The sequence below is a fragment of the Peromyscus leucopus genome, chromosome 23, assembly GCF_004664715.2.
Source record: "Peromyscus leucopus breed LL Stock chromosome 23, UCI_PerLeu_2.1, whole genome shotgun sequence".
Taxonomy (NCBI): Eukaryota; Metazoa; Chordata; class Mammalia; order Rodentia; family Cricetidae; genus Peromyscus; species Peromyscus leucopus.
Window position 1 is genome coordinate 21,740,251 of NC_051082.1, and position 26,943 is coordinate 21,767,193.

Genomic DNA, 26,943 nt, shown 5'->3' on the forward strand with positions numbered 1-26,943 from the left:
AAAGTCAATTTATAGTTTTACACATTTAAACTTACATTTCTTTTTTATTTAGTTAAACCACTTGAAATGAAGTAATTTCTATTGAACTTTTTCCTCTGCAAAACAAGGATGCTTTACTTTTTCTCAACTCTCGCTGTTTTCCAGATAGGGTGTTGCTATGTAGCCCGGGCTATCCTCAGATTCATGATGATCCTCCTAGCCCAGTCTTCTCTTGAGTGCTGGAGTGTTCCACCATGCTGAGACCTGCCTAGCTCTCTCTCCTTGTTTCTCTTCTTCCTTTTCCTTAATGACTGCCCCTGAGCCTTACATATGACACCCTGATAAACGGCGGTAAATTACACAATCACGAAAATATAACTGTGGTATCATTGTTCCAGTGTGTGACACTATAGTACATTGCGTGCGTGCGTGCGTGCGTGCGTGCGTGCGTGTGTGTGTGTGTGTGTGTGTGTGTGTGTAGGAAGTCAGAGGGGGGCATGAGTAGCCTACTCAATCACTCTTTGCCTTATGTCTTTGGGACAGAATCTCTCACTGAGCCTGGTGCCCCTCAAGTCCCAGCAAACCTCTTGTTTCTGCCCCCTCCGCCTGTAGCTGATTAAAGGCTTCACTCGGCTTTTTACATGGGTGCTGGGATCTTGACTCATGTCCTCATGATTGCTTAGCAAGAGCTTTGGCCTGCTGAGCTGTCTCTATAGCACCTCCAACTTCTGTTTTGTTTTTTCTTTCTTTTCTTTTTTCTTTTTGGATGCAGGGTCTCATAAACCAGGATGGCCTTGAACTTACTTGAACTTACTATGTAGCTAAGGATGGCCTTGAACTCCAGATCCTCCTGCCTCTACCTCATGGGTACTGGGATTACATGCTTATATAACCATTCCTATTTAATGTGATGCTAGGGATGGTACCTGGGGCTTCATTCATACTAGGTAAGTGCTCTATCCACAGAGCCACACCGCTAGCCTCAATCTCTTACTCTTTTTCACACTTGGCTATGAGGTGAGCAGGCTTCCTTGGTCATTATGATGGGATGGTTTGGCACATACCTAAAGCAACAGGGCCATAGCAGTCATAGACACAAACTTTTAATGTTTTAAAGTTGCCCTATCCCTGGTATTTGCTACCGTAATGGAAAACCAACACAACGATTCTCCAGAAATCTTTTACCAAATTCAGAGGCAGGCACAATGCTCTATAAAAGACCAGATAGTACCCATGTGTTTGAAAGATTTACTTTAGTTTTTATATTTTTTATTTATGCATGTGTATGTGTGCACACATACATGTAAGTGCAGTACCCTTAGAGACCACAAGAGGGTGTGAGATTTCCCCAGGAGTTGGATAACAGGCCATTGTAAGCCACCTTAGATGGGTATGGGAGCTAAACTCAAGTCCTCTGGAACAGCAGTAAGTGCTCTTAATGAATAAACCACCCTCCAGCCCTATCACCGTTTTTTTTTTTTTTTTAATTATTTTTATTTTTTGATACCTGCGCATTTTAAAATTTGGGGGTTTACACATTCACCTGTTCTCTTTTTTTCTCTCCCTCCCTCTTGTTTTTTTTTAAACATTTGCTTTATTTTTTTCTTTTTCCTTTTTTGTTTTCTAAGGATTGTTTAGTTTTTACACACCAACTACAGATCCCCCCTCTCATCCCTCCTCCTGCTACCTTCCAGCCTCACCCCACCCCATTCTTCCTCCAAAGGGTAAGGTCTCCCATGGGGAGACAGCAAAGTCCTGGTACATTCAGTTGAGGCAGGACCAAGCCCCTCCCCGCTGCATCAAGGCTGAGCAAGGTGTCCCACCATAGTAATGGGTTCCAAAAAGCCAGCTCATGCATCCTGATCCCACTGCCAGGGGCCCCTCAAACAGATCAAGCCACACAACTGTCTCTTATATGCAGAGGGCCTAGTCCTGTCCCAAGCATGTGGGGTTCACAGCTGTTGGTCTAAAGTTCATGAGTTCCCACTAGCTTGGTTCGGTTGTCTCTGTAGGTTTTCCCATCATGATCTTGATGACTCTTGCTCGTAGAATCCCTCTTCCCTCTCTTTGCCTGGACTCCTGGAGCTCGGCCTGGTGCTTGGCTGTGGATCTCTGCATCTGCTTCCATCAGTTACTGGATGAAGGCTCTATGATGACAGTTAGGGTATTCACCAATCTGATTACAGGAGAAGGCCAGTTCAGGCACCCTCTCCACTATTGCTAGTAGTCTAAGCTGGGGTCATCCTTGGGGACTCCTGGGAACTTCCCTAGCACCAGGTTTCTCCCTAACCCTGTGATGTCTCCCTCTACCAAGATATCTCTTTGATATCTTGACCATCTGGTTCCCTCATGTTCTTCCCCCTCCCTCTTATTTTTCATTCCAACCATTTAAAAAAACCGTAAAGACAGTTCTACAGTAGATAACTTTAAATAAGTAGATAGCCAGTCGCCTACCCACTACTCCATGATGTTTGCATCCCTGGATAATTTTTGCATAGATCAGCCACTACTTTTGAGGTTGAAAAATAATGATGCTACACTTCTCTTATTTCTTGTACATTAATTTACTGAATCCCTCTTCATGTAAAAACAAAAACAAACACACTATTTTACATATAAAAAAAACCCGACCCAAAAAACAATCCCCCAAATCAAAAGTAAAATACCTCCACAAAAAACTACTATCCCTTCTCTCCCTTCTTTACAAAATGTTTTTTTTTTTTAAAATTTTACTGTTATTGTAATTGTGTGAAACATGTATGCACTCATGCCATTGTATGTGTGTGTGTGTGTGTGTGTGTGTAGGTCAGAGAACACACACACACACACACACACACACACACACACAATTAATTGTGGAGTTGTTGGTTCTCTCCATCCACCTTGATGAAGATCCCAGGATCAAATTCAGGTCAATAGGCTTACATGGCAAATACCTTTTCCCAAGGAGTCATCTCACTGGCCCTGTAAGATGTTATTTTAGAATCAATATGGGACGGGTGTGTGGGGAGCTTGGAGAGATGACTCAGTGGGCAGTAATGCCTGCTGGACCTGAGTTCAGAGCTCAGTACCCAGGTAACAAGCCAGGCATGTTCCCATGTGTGCGTGTAACCCCAGGATTGAAAAACCTCACCACGAGGCCCAGATTTGTGTAGCTGCTCTACCTCAAAGGGAATAGTTAGAAAGAAATGAAAAAGGGTACCTGATGCCCTCCTTTGGTCTCAATGGGCACACACATGGGCTCATGCACAAGCACATCCATGTACATATACAACACACACATATACATGCACACACACATACAAACACACACTATTACTATGTCATTTTGGATTTATGGATTCTGTCTCCTTTTTTTTTTTTTTTTAAATCACTGAGAAGAAGGCTGACTGTGTGACTTTATTATTCCACTGAAATTAATATAGTGCCAAGCATGCTGGTACTGGGGTTGTAACATAGAAGCCGTACTGTGATAAAGGAAAACAGCCTTCACTAGGTACGCATGGGGAAAAGCGTTTCTATCTGCAGGTGGTGGTGGCACCTGCCTCTAGCCCCAGCACTTGGGTAGTCCAGGTAGGAGGAGAAGGAAGCCAAGCAGTCTTCAGCGATGTAGCAAGTTCACATCCTCTTCTTCTCCTCTCCCTCCCCCATCTCTCTCCTCCTCTTCCTCCTCCTCCCCTCCCTCCTCCTCCCTTCCCACGCCTTCTTCTTGGTTTTGGACACAAGGTCTTGCTACAGATCCCAGGTTGACCTCAACTACAGCAATCCTCCTGCCTCAGCCTCCTTAGGGCTGGGGTTCCAGGCATGTGCTATGACCCTTGGCATATATGTTTTTTTCCCTTTATTTTAGAAGTTAAAGAGAATCCTCGGCATTTGCCCCAATATAGTCACTTCATCCACCGCCTTGACGCAGAGTGATCTCAGTTGTTACTAAAGCAGTGGGTGCGCTAGCCTTTCTATACTGCACATTGACTGCCGTGAGAACAAATCAATACAGCACCTTTGCTCATTAAAAAAAAAAAAAGCCCGGCCTGTAAGATAGCTCAGCAGGTAAAAGCTTTTGCAACCAAGCCTGTTGCCGTAAATTCGTAAATTCAATCCCTGGAACCAACATGGTTAGAAGGAAAGAACTAACTCCTCCTGCAAGTTGCCACCTGACCTTTACACTCAGACTGTGGCACGTGGAGCACGCCCTCCCCCTCCCCCCTCCCCGAAGTTAAAAAGAATGAGAAACGTAATTGGGCTGGGGAGATGGCTCAGCAGTTCAGAGGGCTTGCTGCTCTTGCAGAGGACCCGAGTTCAGTTCCCAGCACCCATACTGGGTTGTTCACCGCAGCTCATACTCCAGCTCCAGGGGTCGAATGCCATCTTCCGGTCGGAGTTCCGACCAAAAAAAGCCTTCTGCTTTTTTTGAGACAGGGTCTGTCTTCTGCTGCTGTGTGTAGTGTACACCAGGCTAGCTGGCCTGTGATCATCCAGAAATTCTCATGTTCATCTCCCATCTCATGGTAGAAGTCTCACAGAGATCACAGACTTGTGCTACATGGGTTCTGGGGATCTGAACTCAGGTCCTCACAATTGGGCGGCAGGCGCTTTATCCACTGCACCCTGTCTCCAGCCCCAGAGTAGTTTCTTTATGAATCTTTCCCTGCATTTTTTTTTAAACATAAATATCTAGAGAAACACACTTCCTGTTTCCTCCTGGGAATCCCAGTGTGGATGACTTCTGGAGTGGGTGAGCTGATGACCGCTCCGTGGTGTGGTTAAAAGGAAGGTTTTTATTGTAGATACGAGGAAGAGCATGGCCAGAGGCATCTGGAAGGGTCTAGACCGAATATGACCAGCAGACTGGATCTGGCCGTGAGAGAGCCAGCAACAGAGCAGAGATGGGGAGGGAGAGGGCGAGAGGTGAAGACAGGGGGCAAAGGAGGAGGCACGATTTGGACCTGACTCGGAGGTTTTCTGTTATTTCTCACGTCAACACAGGCAGGATCTTTACTCACGTTCACGCCAGGACACATGCTCGGCCACAAGTGTGGAGGTCAGAGGACAACTTTCAGTGGTCAGATTTTTTTTTTTCCACTCTGTTGGGCCTGGGGATTGAACATAGGTCATCAGACTTGACCGGAAAATACCTTGATGGGCTGGTCCATTTCCATGGTCTCATCTATCTATCTACCTTTCCTTCCTTCTTTCTTTCCTTCCTTCCTTCCTTCCTTCCTTCCTTCCTTCCTTCCTTCCTTCCTTCCTTCCTTCCTCCCTCCCTCCTCCCTCCCTCCCTCCCTCCCTCTCTTTCTCTCTCTCTCTCTCTCTCTCTCTCTCTCTCTTTCTTTCTTTCTCTATCTCTCTTTCCTTCCTTCCTCCCTTCCTTCCTTTTCTTCTTCTTCTTCTTTTTTTTTTTTTTTAAATTTCCAACTACTTTGGTTCAGAGCATGGCAGACCCCTTCCTGGCTTTCTGCTCCTGATGGTCTGGAGTACTGGAAGTCTGTCTGTCAGGTAATGGGTAAACAAAAGAAGGAAAGAGGAAAGAAAGGAAGAAGGAGAAGCAGTGAGACTTGCTTGCTCCAGAAAATGATAACTTACCAGTGACACTGCTGCCGTTGTCCCGTGCCTTGTGTGTGTCATGGAATCCCAAAGCCAGGCAGAGGAAGGGAGTTACTGTCTCCTCCAGGGCTGTATTTCCCCAGACTGGGGACAATGCTTAATGCTAAGGGCAGCTACAAAAGTGTGATGAAAGCAAGTCCCTGCCGTTCATTTTGTTCTGTTTTGGTTTCAGCCTCTGTTCTGTAACTGGCAAAACATCTCTATGATACTGGGGATGGAGCTCAGGATCTTGTGCATGTTAGGGAAGTGCTCCACCATTGACTTCTGCCCTGAGCCCCTCACTAGGGGGATTCTAGGCAGGTGCTCCACCATTGACTTCTGCCCTGAGCCCCTCACTGGGGGATTCTAGGCAGGTGCTCCACCATTGACTTCTGCCCTGAACCCCTCACTGGGGGATTCTAGGCAGGTGCTCTGCCATTGAGTTATGCCCTGAGCACCTTATTGGGGGATTCTAGGCTCTGCTGTTTAGCCAAATCCCCAGTCTTATTTAACTAGCAAATGTGTGTGTGTATGTGTGTGTGTGAGTGTGTGTATGTTACACATTTGTGTATGTTTTATTTATACAATAAAAGTTAAAACAAATGTCAGGATCTGTGGCCCAGTGTCTCCCTTAACTCGAAACTCTTTCCATAGCTGTGGTTGATGAGGACAGTGAGAGATGCTACCTTTACCATGAGCCCCAAAGCCTGCTACTTTCCTTCAGTTCTTGGTATCTGTCTCCTGAGGAGACAGACCCTTGGCTCCTCCTTCCTCCAGGTCACATCTTTGATTTGTGTTAACTCCTGGTAAAACGTGGGTTCTTGTGCAAGACAGCTGCCGTCTTCATCAGCTCAGTTCTGCTTGTGGGCAAGAGTGTGCTTGTTAACTGTTGGTGTTCCATTCCAGGAGGGCCATTGAACTCTCTCCTGAGATTCCCACCACTGCTCCCAGCCATCTGTATGCAATTTGGCCCTAACTGTGAGTGGTCTTTGGAAATCTCAAAGGTGTTATAGCAGTAGTTCTCAACCTGTGGGTCGTGACCCCCCCAACAACCTTCTATCTCCAAAAATATTTACCTTATGGTTCATAACAGTAGCAGAATTACAGTTATAAAGTAGCAACAAAAATAACTTTATGGTTTGGGGTCACCCCAGGATGAGGAACTGTATTAAAGGGTCACAGCCTTAGGAAGGTTGAAAACCACTGTGCTGGAGTCTAGGGAAGGTTGGTTAAGGGGGGGGGGCTCATTTATACAGTTATAGGGAAATCATCATCCAGCCTGGGTAAAGACTCTCCACTGTGGCTGTTTTGGGGTCACCCACAGTCCTGTCAGTCACCTCCTCACTCATGCGTTTTAAGTTAAGTCCAATAAAGTCACTGGTTCCCCAGAGTGAATTCTGGGGGAACTGTTTGTCACCGGGACAATATGAAGAGGGGGCAGACGTGCCCACGGTGAGGATTCTCACCTCACAGCCACAAAGACCCATGCTTGTGGAAGCTTACTTTAGGCTTGGAGCTGAGTGACCTTTAGTATACTGTTACTTCACAGGGTGGCATTTAATCCTTACAAAGACCTTAAAGGGGTAGATGCCAGCATTGTTCCCATTTTACAGATGATAACGGCAAGATTCAGAAAGAACAGGTAACTTGTCCATAGGCAGCAGGGAGAACAGAGTGAGAACTGCCAAGTGTGTCAGTCATGTGGCTGACTCCTCTTCATGCCCACCCCCACTAGGAACTCCGTGTGTGTGTGTGTGTGTGTGTGTGTGTGTGTGTGTGTGTGTGTGTGTGTAGCTTTGTCACTGGGCTTTGCTGGCCGGCATTCCATCCTGAAAGTCAATTTCTTGAAAGGTCTACAGATTGTTACAGCTCTGAGCTGGGAGTGGTGATGTGTACCTGCCATTCTAGTACACTAGAGGCTGAGGCAGGGTGAGCTTGAATTCACGGCCAAGGCTACACAGGGAGATGCCCTCTAGATAGATACATAGCAGTCTCAGGGGGGAGAGGACCTGACTTCTATCCCAGGAATCTATGCAAAAAACTGGGTGGGTACAGCGGTCCACACTTGTAATCCCAGCACCAGCAAGGTAGAGACAGGGATCCCTGGAGTTTTCTGGCCAATGAGAGTGTAGCCTACAAGTAAAAATGGGAGACCCTGTTTCAAAAACCAAACCAAAGCAAACCAAGGTGGCAAGGTGGATGATAACCGAGAAATAACATCTATGGTATCCTCTTACCTCCACATTCATATACACACCTGTACATCTACACACAAAAAGGTACATTGAGATTACCCCCCCCTCCCGTCAATGCCATACAGTTCTTTTTTTTTTTTTATCTGAGTTTCACATAGTAGCTCAGGCTGGCCTAGAAACGCACTAGTCTGATTCCAGATTCTCTGCCTCTACCTCTTGAGTGCTGGCATGACAGGTGTGCACCACCATACCTAGCTTATTTCTCTATGGAAACCTCTTCTATACACATCAGTGAAACACACACACACACACACACACAGAGCTCACCTGGTTCCCCAAGAAGGCTACCAGACAATTTGGGAGGGAAAGCTTGGACATGAAAAGATGTCCAAGATACCCAGTGCTAAGAAATCTTAAATGTCAAAGGTGTTACCACCAATAGCAAGTACAGCGGGGACTCAAAAACTGAGTACTCAGGAGACAAGGCAGGAGGCACAGACAGCGGACAGGATCCTGATTAACCAGTGTGACTGGCTGTCAGCGCCAATGCCCAAACTCCCTTGGCAGCAGGACCAGCCAATGGAGAGGTGATGGCCAAGCTTTTTAGATGAAATGCTACGGATGACTCTTCCCATTCTGTTTCTGATGGGGGTAAAAATTCCCCCCACATCTTTGATTCTCATAGTGTGGGCTCTGGAGCTCAGATTCATGGTCCCTGTAGGGAGTAAGACCCTGGAGGCTCCGACAGGAAGGTGATGTCAGGAAAGATTAGCTGGCACTAGCCTGGTGGGTGGTTCTTTCTCTCTTAGCTCAGCCTAGCAGGAGCAGGAAGGGGCTACTGAGCTTTTTGCTGGGGAAGGGTCTTGGGACTTTGGTCTTTTTCTTGATAAGACTACCCTTGGTAGCAAGACGTATCCTATCAGCAGCTGGACACCTGGACGGCAGCCAGATGGCCTCCAGGAAAGCTAAGTGGTGACTCTAAGCTAACTGTTGCCCTTCAAGTGTGGGACAAGGAAGGACCCGGATTCTGTCTGGGTGTAGACTTAGGAGGAAGTCAGCTCCAGGTTAGGGTGCAAACCCTCTGTGAAGTTCGCAACCCACACCTTGTGTCAAGGTACCCATTCTTTTTCATGGAATCTATACTATGACCTTGGTAGACGTAAAGATGGGCCACGTGTTCTGAGACTCCAGAGATGCAGGGTGAGAGGTGGGTGGGCATGTTTATGCCCTTCTAGACGTTGTGAAGGGATGACCCACAGTATTTTGCTCTGACCCTAGTTTTGACTATCAGCCTTTCCGCTGACACCTTCTCCTCCCCCATGGATTTTGGGGACTCAGGCTAACTGTGGGCATCGGGAAAGAAGGAGTTAAGGTATGGGTGGGCATGCTTGGGTTGGGGTTGAGGTGTTTAATAGAAACAAGCAATTGTTGAAAGTGAACGTGGGCAGCTTCTTTGGGGAGGAGAGAAAGGAGGGTCAGATGCTAAGCTGCAGCTTGTCTCCCGCCCCCCCCCCCCGCCTGTGTCTGCCTGTGTGTGCAGCGTGCACGTGTGTGTGTGCGTGTGTGTGTGTGTGTGTGTGTGTGAGAGACAGAGAGAGAGAGAGAGAGAGAGAGAGAGAGAGAGAGAGAGAGAGAGAGAGAGAGAGAGAGAGAGAGGAGTGAGTGCGCGCGCACCGAGGCGTTCCTCAGGTTGCGCTGCCTGGAAACGGAGGGAGCCATTGGAGAGGCTTTGGGGGTGGGGGTGGGAGCTCCCCAATCCTGGGAGAAAAGCGGGGAGAGACTGGGGTGGCCAAGCCAGCCCAGTAACCAGGCTTCAGGTTCGGGGGCCAAAGAAGGCAAGAGTGGAAGGGGATCGCCTTGCTAGAGACTGCTAGGCTTCTCCTCGGGAGGAGCCGGGGAGGCACTGGGGAGGAGGCCGGAGCTGCATGGAGTTTCTGGGGCGCGCAACTCCAGCGGGGCCTCGGCCACTGGGCTCTGGGGCGCAGCGAGGAGGCAGCCGCGCACATGGGCTGAGCCCGCGCGGTCAGCGGGCGCGGGAGGGGTAGAGGCGAGCTCGGTGCAGGGGGTGCGGGGCGCACGTTTCCCCAGACGGGGAGGCGAGGACAAGGACAGGGGAGGAAGGAGCAGCCTGGATCATCGCGGGCTCTGCAAAGATCAGCAGAGACTCAAGGGAAAGGAAAGACTCGCTGCGCGGGGTTCCTAGGCGCGCCGCTGGGTTGGGCAAAGCGGCCTCCCAACCGGAGTGGGGGACGCCGTGGGAGCCGGCGACAGAGAGGAAGGATGCCCGCGCGGGGACGCGTGTGAGCGCCAGGCTGAGCGCTTGCTTTCGCGTCGCCCCCTCCCTGTGGGCCTCGGAGGAGGTGCCTGGGCAGCCGGGCAGCGGAGCCCGGGCTCCAAGAGAGGTGAGTGCTGCTCTCTCTGGGTCCTCATCCCGTATCCTCCCTGCATCCTCGCCTCTCCCGCTGCTTCCACGGTCCCTTCCCCGGATGCCCCTACCCTGGTGCATCTCAGAGTGGGCGGGTGTGCTGCCCACAAGCGCCTCCTGGACCTGTTGGCCCCGCTCTTAGCACCCCACCTCTCAGGGCCGGGGTATCACCCATGCCACCCCAATTTCTCTTGATGCTTAGGGTGAGTGAGGGACGCTGGAATTGCAGAAGGGCCTGGGTTCACTCGTGGGGATCCCGGGACTGTGCCAGCTCGTGGAGTCTTGGGTGCCGGTGGCCACTGGGCTGCACGTCCTCCCGCCCCCCAGGGCGCCCAGGTTGTGGGAAAGGGAGCCCTGGGTGTCAGGGACCCGATCCGCATCTCAGCCTAAGTGGGAGTCCTTGGTGGCTTCATGGTCTCCGGGAAGCTGGAGTCATGGCGATCTATAGGGGGAGGTGGGAGGTATGGTTCACTCCACCTCCAGCTCCCTACCCCTGATGGTCGCCCCCTTTGGCAGGATCGGTGGTCTTAGAACGCATAGGGTGACCCTAGAGGCTTCAGGCAGTCCCACCGGGACCCAAGTGGCAAGCTTTGGAACTAATCCAGACCCAGGGCAGAGGTAGACTCTGCCTCTGTAGTGCAAGCCAGGTTTGCTGGGATGCCCAGCTTCTCCATACCAGCGCTTGCTCCGGGGAGCGAACTTCCTCAGACTTGGTCTGAGGGCGCCTGGGCAGCAGCAGGTAGTTCTAGTCCAGTCTCGGGGCTCTGGAGGACCCCAGGATGCTTCGACCCACGGGCAGGTGGTGCTAAGCCGGGACCCAGCGCTGCGGTTTGATTCCACAGTGCGGGCCACGTGCACCTTCGGCCCCCATTCGGGGCGTTTCTTCTCAAAGCTGTTCCTTTGCACGAGGAGCCTGTGAGATCCCTTTTGCGCCTCATTCCTTAGCTCCAGGGGAAGCTGTGTCTGCATGCAGCTCCTTAGGCGCCAAGACTGGGGCGCCATCCCAAGGCCCCAGGGGCTTTTTTTTTTTTTTTTTAACGTAAAAAGGAGACATTCCAGGGTTCAAGACGTAGCAGCCTAGAGCCGGTGCTGTGTGGCTGCGAAGTCTGATAAATTGTGGTATGAACTACATTCTGCAGTGGCCAGGTGCAGCCTGGCTGCAGAGTTCCCAAGACCTGTAGAAAGAACAGGGCACTGTACTAACCCCGTGCGTGTGCTCAATATCACGGCATTTGTGCACGTGGAGGGACTCGTGTTCTGCATCTAACTGCTGTCTCCCAGTTGCAAAGATCAACTTACACACACACACTCTCACACACACACACACACACACACACACACTCTCACACACACACACACACACACACACACACACACACACACACACACGAATCAGAGCTTAGTGGAGGTTGTAAAGCCGCTTGGTGTGAAATTGTCTTACAGGGTGGTGCCAGGCATGCTGTCCACTCCACCAAGACAGCGAGACACCACCACTCCAGCTGTCCTTGGGTTCGCTGGAGGGGGTGATTTAACATTTTATTTATTTATCTATTTATTTATTGGTGCAAAGTGGAAAGGAGAGAGTGACTTGTTTTTATTGTTTATTAATTTCTTATTTTTATGTACGTATTTGGGGTGTGTGTGTGTGTGTGTGTGTGTGTGTGTGTGTGTGAGAGAGAGAGAGAGAGAGAGAGAGAGGCCAGAGGCTTGAAATTTCCACGGGGTAGAGGTTACTGTGCAGTTGAACCACCTGACATGGGCACCTGGAACTAAACTCAGGTTCTCTTGGCAAGAGCAGCAAACACTCTTGACCCCCGAGCCATCTCTTAGCCCTGATTTTTATTTCTTTATTTCTTTATTTTTATTTTGCATTACTGGGGAAAAAATCCAAGGCCGTGTATACCTATACTGTGAATGCTCTACCACTGAGTGACGGCCCCACCTCCTAGAGTTGGTTTTTATTTGCTAATTCTGCACTGGCTGAAGTCTTATGTGACCCTCCAGGCCTCCAGGCAGCTCCCTCGGTCACCGTGTTTAGTTTAGCGTTCACCCACGGGGCTCAGATCATGGAGATGACTTGCTTCCTCTCCGAGGAATACATGGGGTCCTGGCAGATGCCCAAGGCTGCTCCTGAGCTGAGTGGCTTCAGAAAGGTGGCATTTTCGGAGCCTGCTGAAGCTTGCTGGGGTTTAATCGAAGCAGCTGGGGGCACCTTTGAGAATCGTTTTAGGATTGTTCACCCAAATGTTACCTCTCCTCAGACCCCGAAAGTGACTATTGCTACCAACCCAGACTTCACTGAGAGTGTGGGCCAGAGGCTCCCTAGAAAGAAAATAAGTAGCCGGGAATGGTGGCTAAGGCTTGTAACTCCAGTACTTGGGATGCTGAGGCAGGAGGATTGAGGGCCAGATTGGGCTGCATTGTGAGATTGTGTCTAAATCAACTAACCAACCAACTTCATTAGTTAGACCCTGCCTCCAAACAAATGAACCAAGAGAGAAAGCAATAATTTAATTCAGCTAGTACCATTGAGAAAAATCACAGTTAAGTCTTAATGGGGACCCTTGGACCCCCTTCCTCTGTGGCAGACAGTGGGACAGAGTAGGAGTATCTGATAGTTGCTCCTTTCCCCCCCATTTTTTGTATTCATGTTTGTGTGTGTGCAGGTGTGTGTGGGTGTGTACAAGTGTGGAGGTCAGAGGTCAACCTTGTCTGTCATTCATCAGTTGCTGTCTATCTTGGGTTTTTTTTTTTTAAATTCTCATATTGAATCTATCTATCTATCTATCTATCTATCTATCTATCTATCTATCTATCTAGTGTGTGTGTGTGTGTGTGTGTGTGTGTTTGCTAAATATGTGAGGCTGTTTAGGAAGCCTCAGGGATCCTCCAGGCTCTGTCTCCCCATCTCTGGGGTTAGAAGTGTATGCCACCACATCTGGATCAAGCTCAGCACCTCCTGCTTGTACAGCAAGCCCTTCCCGACGAAGCTGCCTCCCCAGCCCGATAGCTACCCTTTTGAATTTATCACTTATCTTCTCATTACAAAGCCTGCGATTAGGACTTAAAATACCAGGCAGGAAGGGGTTCCAATTTAGAATTCCTTCTTTCTCTCCCTCCCTTCCTTTCCTTTGAGACAGGAGCTCGGTGGCTCAGGGTGAGCTCTACTTTTCTGTGTCGCAGAGGGTGACTTTGAACTCCTGATTCTTCTGCTCTACCCCCCCCCCCCATCCCCAGTGCTGGAATTACAGGTCCAGGCTACCAGACCCAGCTTAGAAATTGCCTTAGCAGGGCACGTGTGCTTGGGGGAGCCAGTGTGTCCCGGGGGTCACAGGCATGGGAGTGGTTCTCTGAGCTGGTCCTTGAGGCTGTGTGTACAGTAGGGGAGCTTGGTAACCCGTTTGTGGGAGGGGGACAAGCAGGGAGCTGGCTCTTATTAGATAATTCTGGCTCTGATGATGAGCTTCAGATGTTTAAGTCCCACCCATTCTTTTTTTTTTTTTCCTTTCTTGAGACAAGATCTGGCTTGTAGCTCAGGATAGCCTCAAACTTGCATCCTCCTGTCCCAGCCTCTTGAGTGCTGGGATGATAGGCATGTGCTACCATGCCCCATGGATGCAGGGCTGCAGATGGAACCCAGAGCTTTGCGCAGGCGTGGCAGACCCTGTACTAATGGAGCCACATCCTCAGCCCTTTCTTCTTCCACCTCTTCATTTCCCCCGTCTTCTCCCCCCTCCTCTTCTTTCCCCCTCTCTTTTCTCCTTCCCTCTCCTTCCCCTCCTTGCCATAGCTATTATTGTAGATCATTTCACACAGGTACAGGATGGGTGGCCTCTCTTTGCCCTTCACTCGAGGCTTAGGTGCCAGTCAGTAGTCAGAATCTGCAATCTCCGCTCAGGATTGCAACCCAGCAGTTGTTGGTGGGATTTTTAAGACAAGCATGCTCCCTGACTCGCAAGCAATGAAACCATCCTCCTGGCTTAAAGGCTCCAGGTGAGGCTGATTCTTGGTGCAGCCAGGAAGGAGGAGACTCCAAATGCAGTGGCTGCTTCTAACCTGGGGTTTTCAAAGTGATTTATCTTTTTAATTGTTACACATCCCACATCGGCTGGGGATACGGCTCAGTGGGGAGAGCATCTGCCTAGCATACACAGAGCCCCTTTAGATCTCCAGCACTTCATAAATGGCACGTGGTGGTGCGCACTTATAAGTCTCAGCACTCTGGGCGTTGATGATGGAGGCAGGAAGATCAGGAGTTCAAGGTTACCCTAAACTACATAGTGAGTTTAAGGTCAGCCCAGAATATATGTGATCCTGTCTTGAACCTCTAAAGCCAAAATACAGTATTAGAGAGTAAGGGATGGTTTGGAGTTCTTGAGCTTAAAGGTTGAGACAAGAGAGGAACCAAAGAGGTTGGGAGTTAGGCAGGAGTCTTTGGTTAGGATCTATTTTTCCATTAGGGCTTGAGTGATACTGGGAGATGTGTCTCTGAAGGTGAAGAACCAGAGGCCTGCCAATGCTGTGGACCAGACAAGCATGAGGGGCGGTGGGTGAGACCAATGCTGAGACAGGAGCATCAGTGTTTTACAGACATAGATATAACACGAATCTTAAAAGGTCTTCTAATTAAAAAACCCAGAGCCAGATATTGGGGTGAAAGCTGAAAGATCAGAGAAGCAGAGCAGCCAGCCACTAGCTTACCTCTATGAAATCAGCCTCAAGAGAGCGACTTCCTGTTTCCTCATGTCTTAGATAACTTTCTGCCTCCTGCCACATTCCTTCCTGGGATTAAAGGCGTGTGTCACCACTTCCTGGTTCTGTTTCTCTCATGTAGCCCAGTGTGGCCTTGAACTCACAGACATCCAGATGGATCTCTGCCTCTCGAGTGATAGGATGAAAGGTGTGTGCCATCACTGCCTGACCTCTATGTCTAATTTAGTGGCTGGCTCTGTCCTCTAATTCCCAGGCAAGTTTTATTGGGGTACACAATATATCACCACACATAGACTGTAGAGCTCTTGCCCTTTTTGTGGTAAGGTTTTTGTTGGTTAATGATTTTGTTTTTAAATTATTTTAAATTATGTTAACACATGTGTGTCTATGTGGAGGTCTATGCATGTGAATGCAGGCATCCTCAGATGCCAGAGGCATCAGGTCCCTCTCGAGCAGGAGTGACAGACAGGTGGTTGTGAGCCACTGATTGAGGGTGCTATGAACCCAGTAAGTGCTCTTAATTGCTGAGCCTGTGTTTTATTTGTTTATTTATTTATTTTGCATGTGCCCAAGTGCACGAACCATGGTGTGGATATGGAGCCCAGAGGAGTCTGTTCTCTCCTCCTACCATGTGGGTCTCGAGGATTGGACTCAGGCTGTCAGCCTGTCCTGCAAGGGATGATGGGAACTCTCAGGATGGGATGTGCTTGGAGAGCTAGCTTGTCACACATGGGAGCTGGGCAGTCGGAAGGATCCAGGAGGCTAGAACTGTCCAGGGCCGCCTCGATTTGGGTGTGTGGAAGCAAATGATCTCCAACCCTTTCCAGTTTCCCCAACATTTTACGTGTGTGTGTGTGTGTGTGTGTGTGTGTGTGTGTGTGTGTGTGTGTGTGTGTTGTGTACATATGTGCACAGGTGGGCTTGCACACCGGTGCATGTGGAGGTCCTGAGGTTTTTTTTTTGAGTCTTCCTCAAGGTTTTCCACCTTATTTACGGAAGCATGGTCTCCCAGTTGAACCCAGAGCTCACTGATTGGTCTAGTCAAGCTGGCCAGCTCCCTGGAGGGATCACCCGTCTGTCTCCCAAGTAATTATGGGTGGCTTGCCCCGCCCACCACACATTCACACAGTTCGGGAGAGCTGAACTCTGGTCCTCATGCTTGCTTGGCGATCGTGTTACCCATGTAGACCTCTCTGCAGCCCCTGTCCAGCCTAGTTCACACCCGTGATGGCTGGGTGCGTGTTCTGCATGTTTAACACTTGAAGGCACATCCGATGGCAGTGTTTGGTTGGGCTAAGTTTCTCAAAGGTCATGAGGATGAGAAGTCATTTTCTGGAACAATTTTTATTTTCTTTCTTTCTTCCTCCCTTCCTTTCTCCCTTCGTCCCTCCCTCCTTCCTTCCTCCCTTCCTCTCTCCCTCCTTCCCTCCCCTCCCTCCCTCGTTCCCTTCCTTCCTTCCTTCCTTCCTTCTTTTCCCTTTTCCTGTTCCCACTCTCCATCTCTTTCTCTTCTTTTGAAAGGGTGTCTCTTGTGTAGATCAAGCTGACTTTGATAGATGACCTTGAACTCCTGATTCTCCTGCCCTCTGCCTCCCCAGTCCAGGGCTTCCAGGTGTGCATTGCCACACCAGCTTTACTAATTTCCACTTCACGTAGGAGGCAGAGGAGGGGCTGACATCACCACCACAGGTGGGTGGGCTGGTTTAGGTGACAGGGTGGAGAAAGAGTACTCAAGTCTCGCTAAGGCTACGTAATTGGTATTGGGTTGCTTTCCTGTAGACACGGCTGTGAGCTGGTCTCCAGGCCTGGACTGTGGGAGAAGGTAGTGACCTATTTTAAAAACGTCTCATTAGGGAATCTCTGCTGCTGTGAATGTGGCCAGTGAAAAGTAGGTTGCTTTATCTGATGCTTCACAAATCTAGGTGCTTGAGACTCCTTCATTCATCCAACTGGTGTGTACAAAGTCTCTCCCAAACTCCAGGGAAGACTCTGAATTCATTAGTCAGAGGGCGGTGTTCCTGTGTTCTGGAGGTGTAAGACACAATAAAAAGGCGGATCTCTGTGAGTTCGAGGCCAGCCTGGTCTACAGAGTGAGATCCAGGACAGGCACCAAAGCTACACAGAGAAACTCTGTCTTGAAAAAAACCAAAAAAGAAAAAAAATCAAAATAGAATGACAGAAAGAGGGTGAGGCAGTACACATCTATTATCCCAGCACTTGGGAAGCTGAGGCAGGAGGGTGGCTGTGAGTTTGAGGTCAGCCTGGGCTCTGTAGCTTGTTCTAAGCTAGCATGGGCGACATAGGGAGACTCTGTCTTAAAAATAAGATAAATAACAGGGTATCACTGAGTTGCAAGGGCAACTTGACATTGGATGGGCAAGAAATGTCTTCCTGGGGAGACCTTTACACGGATGCCAGAATTGTATAAAGCCACAAATGGAGGGCTGTGACACAGGTGGGAACAGCCTGTGCCAAGGTCGTGTGGTAGGAATGAGCTGGGTATGTTTGATGAGTAGGAGGTCGGCTGGTGGAGCAGGAGATGAGTGTAGAGGCGCATGGAACCAGTTCATGCGGTGTGCGGAGTGTCCCCATGTGGAGTTTGGAGTTGATACTGAGTTGAGAGGTGGCTTTGGAAAATTTTAAAGAGGTCAGTGACATAACTATTTATTATTCATTAGTCTTTTAAAACCTTTATTAACTCATATGCACATGGAAGTCAGAGGGCTGCTTACAGGGGTCCGGAGTCAGTTCTCTTCTTCCACTGACTGAGTCCTGGGGATTGAACTCAGGTCATCAGGCTTGACTGTAAGCAATGTGGCAACTGAGCTATCTTGATGATCTTCTTTGCTGAGTTTTTAATTGGTGTGCAGTGATTGCACACACCGTCAGAGTTCGTAAGACACTTTCTGTCAAGTACCTTGTGTTGCTCTGACCGTATTCACACCCATACCCTCTTCTGCCTCTCATGTTTCCATTTTCTCCCTCCCGAGTCTCCTTCCTTCTCCTGGTCTCTCTTCTGCCTTTATATTATATACAACAGTTGTCTTAATGCATCCCTATAGACTCTAGGGTCTACAAACGAGAGACAATGTGGTGTTTGTCTTGCTGAGTTTCACCATTTTCATGAAAGTGACAACATTTCCATCTTCTTCGAGGCTACCTCCCCCCTGCCCAGCCCTGTGTGTATGCACATCATGCTTTCTTCACTCATTCCTCTATTGGTGGGCATCTCACTCGTTCCGTATCTTGACTCTTGTGATTATGTTGATTTCTGTCATTCTGGTATATACGTAGGGTTGCTACTCTGGGTCCTTTGGTAGTTACATTCTCAGTTTTTAGTGTGTGTGTGTGTGTGTGTGTGTGTGTGTGTGTGTGTGTGTGTGTTGTGTGCACACATGTGTGAGTGAGCTGATGGATGTTGGGTGGCCTGCTCTGCCAATCTCACTTTATTCCCTTGAGACAGGTTCTCCAGCTCATGGGTTTTCAACCTGTGGGTCGTGACCCCTTGGGGGGTTTTGAATGACCCTTTCACAGGGTCGCATATCAGATATCTCACATGTCGGATATTTACCTTCTGATTTGGAATGGTAGCAGAATGTCAGTGATGAAGTAGCAAGGAAAATAATTTTATGGTGGTGTTGGGGTTGGTCAGCACAACATGAGGAGCTATGTTAAAGGGTCATGGTGTTAGGAAGGTTGAGGATCAAAGCTCTAACTGAACCTGGAGCTGAAAGCCAGCAATCCCCATTGATACTCCTGCCCTGGCAGCCAACCAGCCAGCCAACAAGCCAGCCAATCAGACACACACACACACACACACACACACACACACACACACACACACACACACACACACACATCAAGCTTTATACACGGGTTCTGGAGACCGGAACTGAGTCCCCTCATTGCTCGGCAAGTGCTCATACCCACTGGGTCATCTCCTCAGGTCCCCATTGGTTTGTCTGTGTGTTTGAGACTGGGAGGGACTCTTTCTCTGTAGCCCAGGCTGCTCTGGAATTCACAACAATTCTGACTCAGTCTCCCGAGTTCTGGAATCACAGGCCTGTGCCACTGACACTCAGCTCTCTTTGGTTTGTATTTTCCCAAACTCCCCGGAAGAAATGTGTTCTGCACACACCACCTTCCTCCAGGAAACCCAGCCTCCATCTCTTAACAGAGAAATACGGATCGTAGTGCTTCCAAGTGACAGATGGAGAGAAAATGCTTTGCTGACCTTAATTTAGTGATTTCTAGTGTGCCAATTAAATGTGGGGACAGAAAAAAGATGCATTTGTAGTACAATTTCAGTTCTGTTGAAAAAAAAATGGCATACAAGAACAAATGGAGAGAAATGGACTGAAAATGTTAACCAAGCTTGCCCAGTGGTGGGGGTACAGTGAATGACTGAAATTTTATTTTGGCTTTTGAAAATGAATGCAGGAGCTGGACAGATGGTTCAGTGGCTAAGTGCACCAGGAGGTCTTGTAGAGGACCTGGGTTTGGTTCCCAGCACCCACAGGATAGTTCACAACTATCTGCAATTCTAGTTCCGAGGGGATCTTGTGCCCTCGCCTGACCTCTGTGAGTACCAGGCGGCGCACATACATTTATGCAGGCACAACATTCATACACATGAAACAGGACTCCATCTTAAAAGATAATGAATGTACATTTTTCTCACAATTGGAAAACATTTTGAAATTCTTTTGTTTGCAGTGGGGGAATCGGGGTCTTAGTATGTAGCCCAGGCTGACTTTGAACTTGTTGTAATCCTCTGAACTCTACCTCTCAAAGTGAAGAGATGACGTGTGAGCCATCACACCTGGCCTCTTTTGAATTCTTTTTAAAAAAGATATATTTTTATTTGTGTGTGTGTGTGTGTGGGGGGGTGTATGGACTCTGTGTGTGGGTGTATCCACCATGTACATACATGCAGAGGCCAGATGTCATAAGATGCCTTCATCTGTTGCTCTCTTCCTTAGCTTTTGAGGCAGGGTCTGAACTGGAGACTGGCTAGTGAGTGACTAGCATCCACCTGCCTCTCACCCAACAGCTCTGGGATGTCAGGTACACATGTGGCCATCCCAGCTTTTATGTGGGCACTGGGGATTTGAACCCAGGTCCTCTTGCTTTCACAACAAGTGGTCTTGTCCGCTGAACCATCTATTTAGCCCTGTTCTGAAAATTCAATGTCAAAAATTCATGGGACAGAAGATACTTAATGCTAATTTTGCCCTGGCTCCCCAGTGCATGGTCCCTTGTTTTACTTTGTTTTAACGTTTTAGAAAGAATTTTTAGTTCATAAAGTAAACTTCTCTTGCATTGGGAAGATGCCTGCCTTGCAAAAATGAGGACCCAAGTTCGATTCCCAGAGCTCATGTGAGAAAGCCAGGGATGGTAGAGCACACTTATAATCACAGCGCTGGGGAGGTGGAGATGGGAAGATGCCCAGGGATCCCTGGTCAGCCAGACTGTCCTCCATGGTGAGTTCCAGATCCGTGAGAGACCCCGTCTCAAAAAACAAAGTGGACAAAAATTCCAAAGAAGGACAACACAGGCTATTTTCTGGCCTTCATATGCATGAGCATAAACATGCACGCACACAAATGAAATAAGCGTTTCCTTCATTGAGACAAGGTCTTATTATGTAGCATGGACTGACATAAAACCCTTGTTCCTCCTGCTTCAGTCTACTAAGTGCTAGAATTACAGGTTTAGCCCACAATGCCCAGTTCAATGGTCTTACTTACTTATATTCTTTTTCTTTTTTTCTTTTTGAGACAGGATATCTCATAGTCTAGGCTCCTCAAACTTTCTTCAAGTAGCTATGACTGACCTTGACTATCTGACTCCTCTGTCCCCATCTCCCAAGTGCCGGGATTGATTGTAGTTCAGCTCCATCACACCCAGATCATGCAGCAGCGTTATTTTTCAGAAACTCTTTTTAACCTAGACCCTCTTTTGTTTTTAAATAGAAATCAAGACAATATAGAGATGTTACATTAAGAAACAAAAGTGCCTGTCTAATGTTCGCTTTCCAGACCATTACCACTTCAGGTACTTATTCTGTAGTTCTTTTGTGTGTGTACATATTAAAAATCCTCACAGTCTTGGGGCTGGAGAGATGGCTCAGTGGTTAGGAGCGCTTGCTGCTCTTTCCAGAGGACCTCAGTTTGGTTTCCAGCAACCACACTGAGCTGCTCATAACCACCTTTGACTCCAGCTCCAGGGGATCTGACACCCTCTTCTGGCCTCTGCAGACACTGCCCTCACATGCACACACCCCCAAACTCCCACATAGATATACACAATGCTTAAAATTAAAAATAAAACAAGTCTTTAAAAAATCCTCGTATCTTGATTTCATTGACTTAGAAGCTTGCTCTAACAAGTTACTTCCTCCCAAATCACTTCTGGAATTCCTTCCTCTAAGATTATGAAACATGGATGATTTTTTCACCCCTTAAACAAATTGTTAGGGAACTTAAAAGCACAACTTAGCAGAGAGAAATGAGCTTTGCTGCCTTCTTAGTACTCACAGTGTTTACTGAAAGCATAATTTATACTTATAAAGAGTAGAGCAATTAAATATTCATTAAAAAAACTCATCCCTGAACATTACACATTATTGTTCTAGTGCAGGAGCCCCAAAGTCAGTATCGTAACTACAAATCATTGGCACTTTTTCATTAAAAAAAGTTTGGCAATAGGAAAACAAATTAGGCGCTAAAGCTAATTATGTTGCTGACATATTTATTATAGTGGAATACTATCTTTGGAAAACAGGAAAAGAAAAATACAGCGTGCTTGTCACTCGGAGGCATGGGTGTGTGTTTGGATGACCTATCTGTTGCCCTGTAATAATTGTAGTCTCAGAACACACTAGGTTTGGAGGTGTGCTGGTCAGTTTTGATTGTCACGTAGATACAAAATAGAACTGCCCAGGAAGAGAAAACCTCAGCTGAAGAATTGCCCAGATCAGATTGGCCTGTGGCCATGGCTCTGGGGCGCTGTCTTAACTATTAACTGATGGTGGGTTTAGCCCACCATTGGTGGTATCACTCCCTAGGCAGGTGGGCCTGGGCTGTATAGGAAAGCTAGCTGGGAATGAGTCTGTGATCAAGCTAGCACACAACATCTTCATGGTTCCTGTTATACTTCCTTCGGTGTGAGCAAGTTCCTTGGCCAGAGGTCATGCTTCATGGAATAGCAAGAAGGCTTGCTCTTGGGTTCTTGCCTTGACTTCCCTCAATGATGGACTGTGACCTGGAAGAATGAGATGAAGTACACCCTTTCTCCTCTAAGTTGCTTTTGGTTAGAGCAGTTTATCACAGAAACAGAAGCCAAATTAGGACAGGGTTTTGTGGGTCAGACATTTATGTCCACAACTCAGTGTACATATCACAAGCGGCGTTGGAGTGGACTTTCATTCTGCAATCCGGCAGTTCCTTCCTGGACTCTGACCAAACACTTGACAGAAACAGTTTAATGGAGGAATGGTTTATTTGGGCTCACGGTGTGTGAGGAGCAGCCTAGCGTGTCAGGGAAGGCATGGTGGCTGGTGCTGATTGATGGCGGTGGGTCTCCTACTCTGTTTTGTTCACACACCTTGGCAGATCAAGAAACAGCTTGGTGGAACTAGAATTCTCAAGGCCTGCCTCAGTGGCTTATGTCTACCACCTAGGCTCTCTGTCCTAGAAATGCACCAACCTCCGCGCCCCCCCCCCCACCTCCACACAGACAGGGAACACACGTTGAACACAGGAGCCCATGGGGGAGACTTCACATTCAAACTATCACTTTCCTTTCCTAGCCTTATTTTAATTACTCACTGTGCTGGTTAATTTTTGTCAACTTGACACAAACTAGAAGAGAACCTCAATTAAGAAATTGTCTCCATCAGACTAACCTATGGGCAATTCTGTGGGGCTTTTTCTTTCTTAAAAAAAAAAAAAGATTTATTATTTTAATTTAATGTGTATGAGTGTTCCGCCTGTGTGTATATATGTACATTGTATGCTTGCCTAGTGTACATGGAGGCCAGAAGAGGGTGCTGGATCCACTGGTACTGGAGTTAAGGATAGTTGTAAGCCACCATATGGGTGCCGAGAACTGAACCCAGATCCTCTACAAGAAGAGCAGGGGCTCTTAACCACTGCACCGTCTCTCCAGCCCCTTTGGGATGTGTCAGAAGGCCAAACCCCCTGTGGGTGGTGCCATCCCCTGGGCAGGTGGAAAACAAGCCAGTCAACAGTATTCTTCTGCAGTTTCTGCTTCAAGCTAATAGCTTGAGTTCATGCCTTGGCTTCCCTGGGTGATGGATTGGAAGGTGAAATCTAAATAAATCCTTTCTTCCCAAGGAAAGGTCATGATGTTTATCACAGCAGTAGACAAGCAGCTAGGGGACACACACACACACACACACACACACACACACACACACACACACAGTTTCTTGCTTAAGGGAAAAATGAATGCATGTGTATTCCTCACTGCTGTATCAAAATACCCGATGAACACAGCTTAAGGAAGGAAGGAAGGAAGGGAGGGTCCATTGTGGCTCTCCATTTGAGGATAAGGTCCATCATGGTGGGGAAGGCATGGCAGCAGGGGCGTGAGGTGGCTGGTCACATCGCATCCGCAGTCAGGAATCAGAGAGAGATGGATGCTGGTGCTCAACTCCCTTTCTCCTTTCTGTTAGCTTGGGAGCTCAGCTCATGTGATGGTGACATCCCTCATTCAAGCTGGGGCATCTACCTCAGTTAGGAAACTCTCCCACAGACCGGCCCAGAGGCTTATAGCTTATCTCCTGGGTGATCCTAGATATTGTTGAGATGGCAATCAATGTTAATCACCACAGCGTAGGAAACTTGTCAGAGATGTTCTCTCTCTCTCTCTCTCTCTCTCTCTCTCTCTCTCTCTCTCTCTCTCTCTGTGTTGTGTGTGTGTGTTTGTGTGTGCATGCACGCACGCGCGCGTGTGCACACGCACACACACAGTTATGAGCATGCTGCAGTGAGTGTGTGGAGTTCATAGGACAATCTGAGCTGTGGGTCCCCACCTTCTGTCTTGTTTTGATGCACGCTCTCTTTCCTTGTGGTGCTGCGCAGCAGGCTAGTTGCTCTATGAGCATCTGGAATTCTCCTCTCCCTGCTTTTCTTGCTGTGGGAGGACTTAGACCTATGGATGCGACCGAGTCTGGCTTTTATGTGGGCTCTAGAGATCAAACTTGGGTCTCTGTGCTTGTGTGGCAATTGATTGAATGTCTGAACCATCTCCCCAACCGAGAATGTCGCTTCATCGTGGAGGGAACTTAGTCACCTCGCTGCGTAGACAAGAAAATGAGGATCAGGATGATTCAGGGGCACGTGCTTGGTCTCGTAGGTCCACTCTCCGGCAGGGCTTCCTTTTCTCCACTCACCTGTGATTCTGTGAGTGGAAAATGATTTTATTTAAGCAAACTCAAGAATTAGGGAGCCACTTCAAACATGATGAAAAGCGGGACAGTGTGCGAGTTTCATCCATTCCACAGGCGTAATCTGTGTGTGTACTGATAACAGGGCCTAATTACAGTGTAAACATCTTTATAGCCGCAAACATCTGTACTGCACACTGATGGCGTGTTGCAGCCTCTGGCGTTCCTGCTGCTCATTTGAAAAACTCAGTTGCTCTGCCTTTAATCTGATCTATGGTTGATGGTTCGTTTTATACAGATGCACATAAGAATACACTCTGTATCTAGCAAGGCACGCAGAATCACAGCAGCCCTGAGAGTACTACCCTATCTCATATGTTTACTATTCCCCTCTCCCCACTTTATTTATGGAAAAATAAAGATGCATCAGGAATGCCAATGCAGGCCTCTCAGGTCAGCTATGGCAAGAGGGTGTTAAGTTCAAGGCCAGCCTGGGTTTGAGACCTTGTTTCAAAATCAGTTGAGCCCCTACCTAAAATTCCCCAGTGAGGAACTAGCATGGGAGAGCTTTTGTCTAGAATCCCCCAGTAAGGGGCTCGTAGAATGCCTTCCTAGCATGTGAGAAGCCCTGGGTTCAGTTCCCAGAACTACAAACAAAACAAAAAAAAATGAAACAATAAAATCTAAGACAGAAGCAGGGCTAGTAAGTTGCCCAGGGGAGCAGGTTAGTGCATCTGGGATGGACATTCGCAAAGTCTTGCCTTCAACATGTGTAACTTACTTATTACAGTGCTCATTGACCCTGGGCCTGAGTTTGTTACAGCAGTTAAAACACTTCCTCATTTGGGAGAATCTCGGGATTAAAAGCCGAGGAAGACTGTGGTTTTCTTAAGATGGATAGGGTATTTTCAAGCCCGTTTTGTGGGCTGTCCCCAGTCCCTCTTTCCCTTCACAAGTCATTTGGCGGTCAAAGTGAAGGGGAGCTGCGGAAGATTCACAACCTTCAAGTAGCCCATCAAGACCCAACCTTCAAGTTTGTTGAATGGGTGCCACTGCATTCCTGAGTTCTGATAGATCCAGTATGGCTGACTATCGAAGCCTTTAAAGCCACCTAGAAGCTGTCTGGTTCTCAACACCCAACAAGACTACAAATTAGTTCTCTTTAGTCTTCTGGAACTCCATGTAGAATCCCCTAGGGCCCTCATAGGCTAGTAGACAATGGAGAAGAGTGCCATATTTTATCTTATGAGGTTTTGAGATAATCTCATGGATCCTGGAATGTTCTCACACCAGCCATTGTACCAAGAATGACCTTGAACTCCTGATCCTTCTGCTTCTACCTCCTGAGTTTTGGGATGTCAGACATGTACCACTATGCCCAGTTTGTGTGGTGCATACAGGGCCTCATGAATGCTAGGCAAGCACTCTACTGACTGAGTTACAGCCCCAGCATCCCACATATTAAAAGGAGGGATAAATGGTGTTGATGTACTCTCCTTGGTCCACACTGAGATTTCAGTGTCATTCTGGAATCATGAGGTATGATACAAGTTGACTCAAAATCTCATACACCAGAGAGACCAAGGCCAGCGAACAATTGTCAGGGCCCCATCAAGCTTTCTGGACCTCCAGCCGGGGGCCTGGGAGGTCCATAGGCTTGGAGATCCCTGTGTGAAAGTTTTGCTGGAAGAGGGATGTTGGCCTCTCTGTCTTGGAGTCATGTAGAGCAGGGAGTTCGTGTGGCTGTTTTCAGTGGCTAGGATAATTTTAGAACTCATCAGTTAGGCTAGTCTGGGTAGCCAGCAGGATGCCTCCACACAGAGTAGTTGTTGTTGTTGTTGTTGTTGTTGTTGTTGTTGTTGTTCTTCTTCTTCTTCTTCTTCTTCTTCTTCTTCTTCTTCTCCTTCTCCTTCTCCTTCTCCTTCTCCTTCTCCTCTTCCTCCTCCTCCTCCTTCTCCTTCTTTCTCCTCCTTCTCCTCCTCCTCCTTCTCTTCCTCCTCCTCCTCCTCCTCCCCCTCCTCCTCCTCCCCCTCCTCCTCCTCCTTCTCCTACCCCTCCTCCTCCTTCTCCTACCCCTCCTCCTCCTCCCCCTTCCTCCTTCTTCTTCCCATGCGTTCTGGGATTCCAACTCAGATTTTCATACTTGTGTGGCAAGACTTTATGAACTCACCCAGTCATGTCCCCAGCCACTAGTATTGGAATCTTTAGCTGACATTTGAGTTCAGCAATTCTCTAATGTGTTTGTGTCTGAACATTAAATCCATCCCACTCCAGGGAAGCTTTAGGTTTTAGTACCACTGTTGTCGACCCCAACACCAGTGACATCAGAATCTTCCCAGGTGGATGGACAAATTGGGCTATAGCTCCTCCATGAGCCGCATGGAGCAGCCAATGTTGAGATCTATGGCTCTAAGCCAGTATCTATGTTTTGTTTTTTTTTTTTTCAAAGGGATTTGACACTCGTTTCCTGGACACAGGGAATTTTGGTCTTGGGGAGAATAGAAGTGGAAGCGTACCACATGCCCAATAGTGGTGGACTACCCTGGATACGACAAAGCGCAGGGGCAGGAGGGCCATCTGCCTGCATACTGAGCCTCCTGTGAAGGGCTTCTGGAATCACTGTCATCTCATGA

General features: G+C 48.1%; 1 protein-coding gene across 4 annotated transcripts in view; it reads left to right on the plus strand.

Moving 5' to 3' along the window:
* Caln1 (calneuron 1) overlaps nt 1-26,943 on the plus strand; it is a 490,142-nt gene that overhangs the window by 83,896 nt on the left and 379,303 nt on the right. Inside the window, exon 1 of one of the 4 annotated variants that reach the window (XM_028870140.2) lies at nt 9,486-10,159. The exons of the other annotated variants lie outside the window; for them this stretch is intronic. The gene's annotated coding sequence lies outside the window, so the exon portion shown is untranslated. Of the gene's footprint in view, nt 1-9,485; nt 10,160-26,943 lie in introns of those variants that run through there. 4 annotated transcript variants of the gene reach the window in all.